The sequence below is a fragment of the Peromyscus eremicus genome, chromosome X (genome assembly GCF_949786415.1).
Source record: "Peromyscus eremicus chromosome X, PerEre_H2_v1, whole genome shotgun sequence".
NCBI classification, from domain to species: domain Eukaryota; kingdom Metazoa; phylum Chordata; class Mammalia; order Rodentia; family Cricetidae; genus Peromyscus; species Peromyscus eremicus.
Window position 1 is genome coordinate 22,312,787 of NC_081439.1, and position 6,007 is coordinate 22,318,793.

A 6,007-nucleotide genomic window follows, 5' to 3' on the forward strand; every position below is an offset into this window, starting at 1 on the left:
TTGTTTTTGTGAAGTCCAACCACTACGGACAATGAATATATACCAATTTTAAAAACTCTCAAGAACTTGAGAAATAAGCAAGGAACATCAGAAACTAGAGAACTAAAACAAGTCTTTCCCATAAAACCTTATCAAGAGTAATTTGAAAAGTTCTGTGCTTTGTGAAATTGTCATGCACTTTTCTACATTTGGATGAGCTTCCAACGTTTATTTTTTGCATTTGTGCTTTGAGTCTTATGAAATATCTCCAAGAGTTCCTTTACTGTTCCTCTACTGTCACTTCCTCCGAGACAGCTTCATCCTTTTCTGCTTGTCTCTGGCTGCACATCTAGAGTCCCAAAAGAAGACACTGTCATCCCCACAGTCAGCTGCTGCTTCGATTACTCCACCGCCAGCATAGCCACTTTTGGTTTCTTTGTGGCACTTTCGGCTTTGTTAGCTAGTTTTTTCTCCCAGTATCCCATTTTTCTAAAATGTTCTGGGGTCTCCTCACTCAGGGAACCAAAGGAGGCAGCACAGCTACAGGTTCTGCTCTCTGTGCAGGAACTGACCAGCAGGTACTCAATGAGCAGCTACTGTCAGCCTTTGAAAGAAGTGATGTGATTGGTTGCTAACCATCACACACATCTTTTATTTACATAGCGAATTTTGGATTGAAGGGCTTGAAGCAAAAGTGGTCCTTTAAGCAATGACAGTTAGCATGTCATAGTAAGGGGAATTCAAACTATGTTGCTGGACATTAATGATAAAACATCAGATAAAACATATCAAGTGAAAACCATGTTTATCAAACTATGAATATTGAGGACTGTCTTACTCAGACATTTAAAGTATCTAAGCCAGCCTTCAAAAATAGTATCCTTCACTATCCAAAAGAAGTTTTCTACAGTAACAGACATTTTTCTAACTTTGATGCTAACTCAAAACGGTAGCAAACAACCCCATGGGATTGCTGGGTACTTTGAACATGTCTGACCAAGGAACTGATTTTGTAACTTTATATAATTTAAATTAATTTAACCATAAACTTGTGGTCATGCCAGACATTTTTAACTACCCATTTCACACAGGAAATGCTGAATACATTTAATTGTATACTTAATGAAGACTGCATCAGATAAAGACTTTTCTTTCTCTCATTGGGTCCAATGTGAGTTCGCTTTACTAAAATTCTATTACTTAGCTCTGTGTATGTCCTAGGTAAATAAACATCTGGGAAAATTCTCAAAAAAGCAAACATGCACACACAGACACGTACATGCAAACACACATTCAAAACACTCAAGCATTCTTCACAGTGCCTTATGCAGTAATGTGTGGTTGGCACAAATAACTATTCTTCCCCAAGATCTGAACATTTGCAACAGAAGTTTGTGTACACTTGAGTTTCAAGATCATGGACAAAAGCAGTGAGGAATGGAAAATACAGACCTAACAGCCAGCATAGCAACTCATTTGCCTGAAACACATCCTTCCTAACACAGTCTAAACCTATACCAGTTAGGAGCTCAGAGCCTGAACTTTCCTCTGCTTAGACTTCATCTTTCTACATATTCTTGGATCCAACTTGTATCTTAGATTCAAAACTACTCCTAAGTTCATGGGATATAGGGGATATAGCCCAACATGTTTTTCAGTGTGTGTGTGTGTGTGTGTGTGTGTGTGTGTGTGTGTGTGTGTGTGTGAAGGAGAAAAAGAAGACATGTACTCAGAGTTTTGTGGATGCCAACTGAAATATTGTCTTCAGTGGTGAACTATTTCCTCTCTCTGACTTCTTTCTCTCTTTTGTTTCTCCTGTCACTTACACAAAACGTTACATGGAGGCTAGAGGTGTAGTACTTGCCAAGCTAGCATGTGTGAGTCTCTCAGTTTGATTCCCAGTTCCATTCCACAAAACAAAAGCAAAGTAGTGGCTTCAAATTAAACACATTGATTGTATTGAACTCTATATGAATCATTAATTTGGACATAGCTAGTCTCACAAGGTTTAAGTCAAAGTTATATCTGGGCTAAAATTTTATCTAAATGTGTGGTGGAAGATGAGTCAGTTTCTGAGCTCATGCAGGTTGTTGGAAGAAAATATTCCCTGCAACTATTTCCATGAGGCCCTGGCATTTTGCTGGCTGGAAAAACTGAGTTTTCTGGGAAGTCATAGAGGATGCTTACCATTCTATAGGGTACATGTGTATGACACGCTAAAGGAGACTTCTGACTTAAAGAGGGCCCTGGTCTGCCTTTAAGGGTTTTCGTTTCTTTTTTCTGTTTGTTTGTTTTTGTTTTTGTTCTGTTTTTTTGACACAGGGTTTCTCTGTGTAGCTTTGCGCCTTTCCTGGATCTTGCTCTATAGACCAGGCTGGCCTCGAACTCACAAAGATCCACCTGCCTCTGCCTCCCAAGTGCTGGGATTAAAGGTGTGCGCCACCACCGCCCGGCTTCGTTTCTTTTTTTAACTTGAAAGTTTTTTTTTCATCCCTCTCCTCCTCCTGCTCACCCCGAACTTCCCCCCACCCCATGCCCCATCCACTCCTCAAAGAAAGTAAGACCTCCCATAGGGAGTCAACAAAGTCTGGCATATCAAGTTGGAGGCAGAACCAAGACACTCCCCCCTGTATCAAGGCCAACCAAGGTATCCCTCCATAAGGAATGGGCTCTAAAAAGCTAGTTCATGCACCACGGATAAATCCTGGTCCCACTGCCAGTGGCCCCTCAAACTGCCCAAGCCACACAACTGTCACCTACATTCAGAGGGCCTAGTTCTGTCCCATGAAGGTTCCCCAGCTGTCAGTCCAGAGTCAGTGAGCTCCAACTAGCTCAGAACACCAGTAGCACAGACACTGAGAGCAACAATTAATAAAGGGGACCTCCTGAAACTGAGAAGCTTCTATAAGGTTAAAGGACACCATCAATAAGACAAAACTGCATCCTACAGAATGGAAAAAGATCTTCACCAACCCTACATCTGACAGAGGGCTGATCTCCAAAATATATAAAGAACTCAAGAAACTAGACATCAAAATGCCAAATATGCAATTAAAAAATGGGGTACAGATCTAAACAGAGAATTCCCAACAGAAGAATCTCAAATGGCCAGAAGACACTTAAATAATTGTTCAACATCCTTAGTCATCAGGGAAATGCAAATCAAAACAATTCTGAGATACCACCTTACACCTGTCAGAATGGTTAAGATCAAAAACACTGATGACAGCTTATATTAGAGAGGATGTGGAGCAAGGGGAACACTCCTCCACTGCTGGTGGGAGTGCAAACTTGTACAGCCACTTTGGGAAGGAGTATTGTAGTTTCTAAGAAAATTGGGAATCCATCTACCTCAAGACCCAGCTATACCACTCTTGGACATATACCCAAGGAATGTTCAATCATACCACAAGGACACTTGCTCAACTATGTTCATAGCAGCATTATTTGTAATAGCCAGAATCTGGAAACAACCTAGATGCCTCTCAACCAAAGAATAGATAAAGAAAAAGTGGTACATTTACACAATGGAGTATTACTCAGGAGTAAAAAACAATGATACCTTTAAGGGGTTTTCATCTGATCATGTCAGGCTAGTGTTAATCTTCCTTTTGGTTTTCTAAAAACTGGGGCTGGAAAGATGGCTCAGGAGTTAAGAGCATGCATTAGTCAGAGTTCTCTAGAGTAACAGAACTTATAGGATAAATATATATAAACATATATGTATATATACACATATATGTATATATATGTATATATGGGATTTATTAGAATGACTTATATAGACTGCAGTTCAGCTAATCTAACAATGGCTGGCTGTGAACAGAAAGTTCAAGAATTCAGTAGTTGCCTATTCCACAAGGCTGGATGTCTCAGCTGTCTTCAATATACACTGGAATTCGGAAGAAGTAAGCTCTAATGCCCATGAAGAAATGTACTTGATAGCAAGGTGAAGGCAAGCAGGCAAACAACAAAAGCTTCCTTCTTCCATGTTTTTAAATAGGCTCCCAGCAAAACATGAAGCCCAGATTAGAGATGTGTCTTCCTATCTCAAGATCTGGATTAAAGGTGTATTCCTTCCTAACTCAAAGAAAGATCCAGATTAGAGGTGGATCTTCCTACTTCAAATTAAGCAAAAAAAAAAAAATCCCTTGAAGGTCTGCCCTCCATTTTTGGGTTTTATTTCCAAATATATTCAAGTGGTTGATAACCAAGAATAGCCATCACAGAGCACTTGCTGCTTTCATGGAGGATATAAGTTCAGTTCCCGGCACCCACATCAGACAGCTCAAAAATGCTTATATGTACAGCTCCAGAGGATCCAATACCATCTTCTGGCCTCTTAAGGCACCCACACTCACTTGCACATACTAACACACACACATACACACACACACACACACACACACACACACACACACACACACACGCACAAATAAATAAATAAATAAATAAATAAATAAATAAATAAATAAATAAATAAATAAATAAATAGATCATCTAAAAAGCTAACAGATTTGGGATTTTAAATCCATCTCTAAACTTTCTCCTGTACTCTATGCTAAGTTAGAAGCACATCACACATAGGTCCTACTCAGATTTCAGGGGAGAGGATTGGACAGAGCAGAAACACTGGGGACAGAAATCTTGATGACCACCTTGGCATGCTATCCAAGGCTTTTGCCTCAACTACTGACTCAACTACATATTCTCCTGGTCAGAAGGAGTAATGGAGACATTTCTTCTACTGCAGAAATACAGTCCCTGTGTGAGTCATTAAAGGCCACAGGGGATGTCTTTTGGCCTTCTTTGTCCTGGCTCAGGACCATTCTCTAGATATATTTCTGTGTTGACATGCCAAGTTGCCCAGGGGATGGAAAGTCCAATAATTATGATGTACTGACCTGTGTGGGTCAGGATTTTATTATGCTAAATTCATAGGTAAGCTTCTTGTGGCAATGTGACTTCTCACTGCACTCATTTTAGAGTCACGTTATAATGTCAGGATCAGCTTAGATGGAATAATTCAACCTGACAGATGAATTATTGAAGATGCAGAACTTCAGTGTAACTATGCCTTTCTCAAGTATTTATGGGGCAGGAGGATGAAGTCAGATCAGGTCACTTGCTCCTACGTTATTCATCTGGAAACAAAGCCTGTACATTCAAGTTCAGTTCTCCAACAGATTCCACTTGGAACTCCAGAAAGAGTACCTTGAGAGGGTGCTTCATGGACCATCTAACAAAGATGAATATGAAGTAAGAATCATTTCTTTGTATATCCCATGCCCATTTATTCTCTTTATTTTCCAAAATCCTATCAAGCTACAGTGAGTGGGAAGATGAAACAAAGTCTCACCCTGTAGCCCAGCATGGCCTAGAATTCAATAGCTAGCCCAAGCTCCCACAAAACTCATAGCAATCATCCTGCCTCTGCCTTGCAAATGCTGGGATGGTAGATGTGAGCCACCACACCTGATGAAGTTATATTAAGTATATTATTGAATCATATTTACAGAAAAAGAGTATTCTATCTCTAGTACACATTTGATTTATTTACAAAAGTAATCCAGACACTCACATGTGCTACTGCACAGGAAGTAAATAAGTATACTGTAGCATGTCATTCAGTAAGCCATGCAAGACCAGATTTGGCTTTTCTGCCTCCATTTTATTTATAGCTCCTACTCCTGCCAATCCAGCTGCCAGTCTGTTGCAAGTATGATTATAATGATGGTCATAGTAACAGTAGCCAAAATTATTTCTTTATTACACTAAATACTGTGTTAAATGATCTTCATGCATAATTATTACCTCAAATTCTCAGGACAATCTCTGATAAATTACTTTCCCAACTTTTAAGAAAGAAAATTGAGGCTACAGACTCCAAACAACTTACCCCCAAATCATACATGTCAGTGAGACTTGAAATTTGAACTCACCAGGCTCAGGAGCTTGAGGCAGGAGAAGTGCTGCAAGGTTAAGGCCAAGTGATCTACCTAGTGAAACATTGTCTAAAAAATTAATT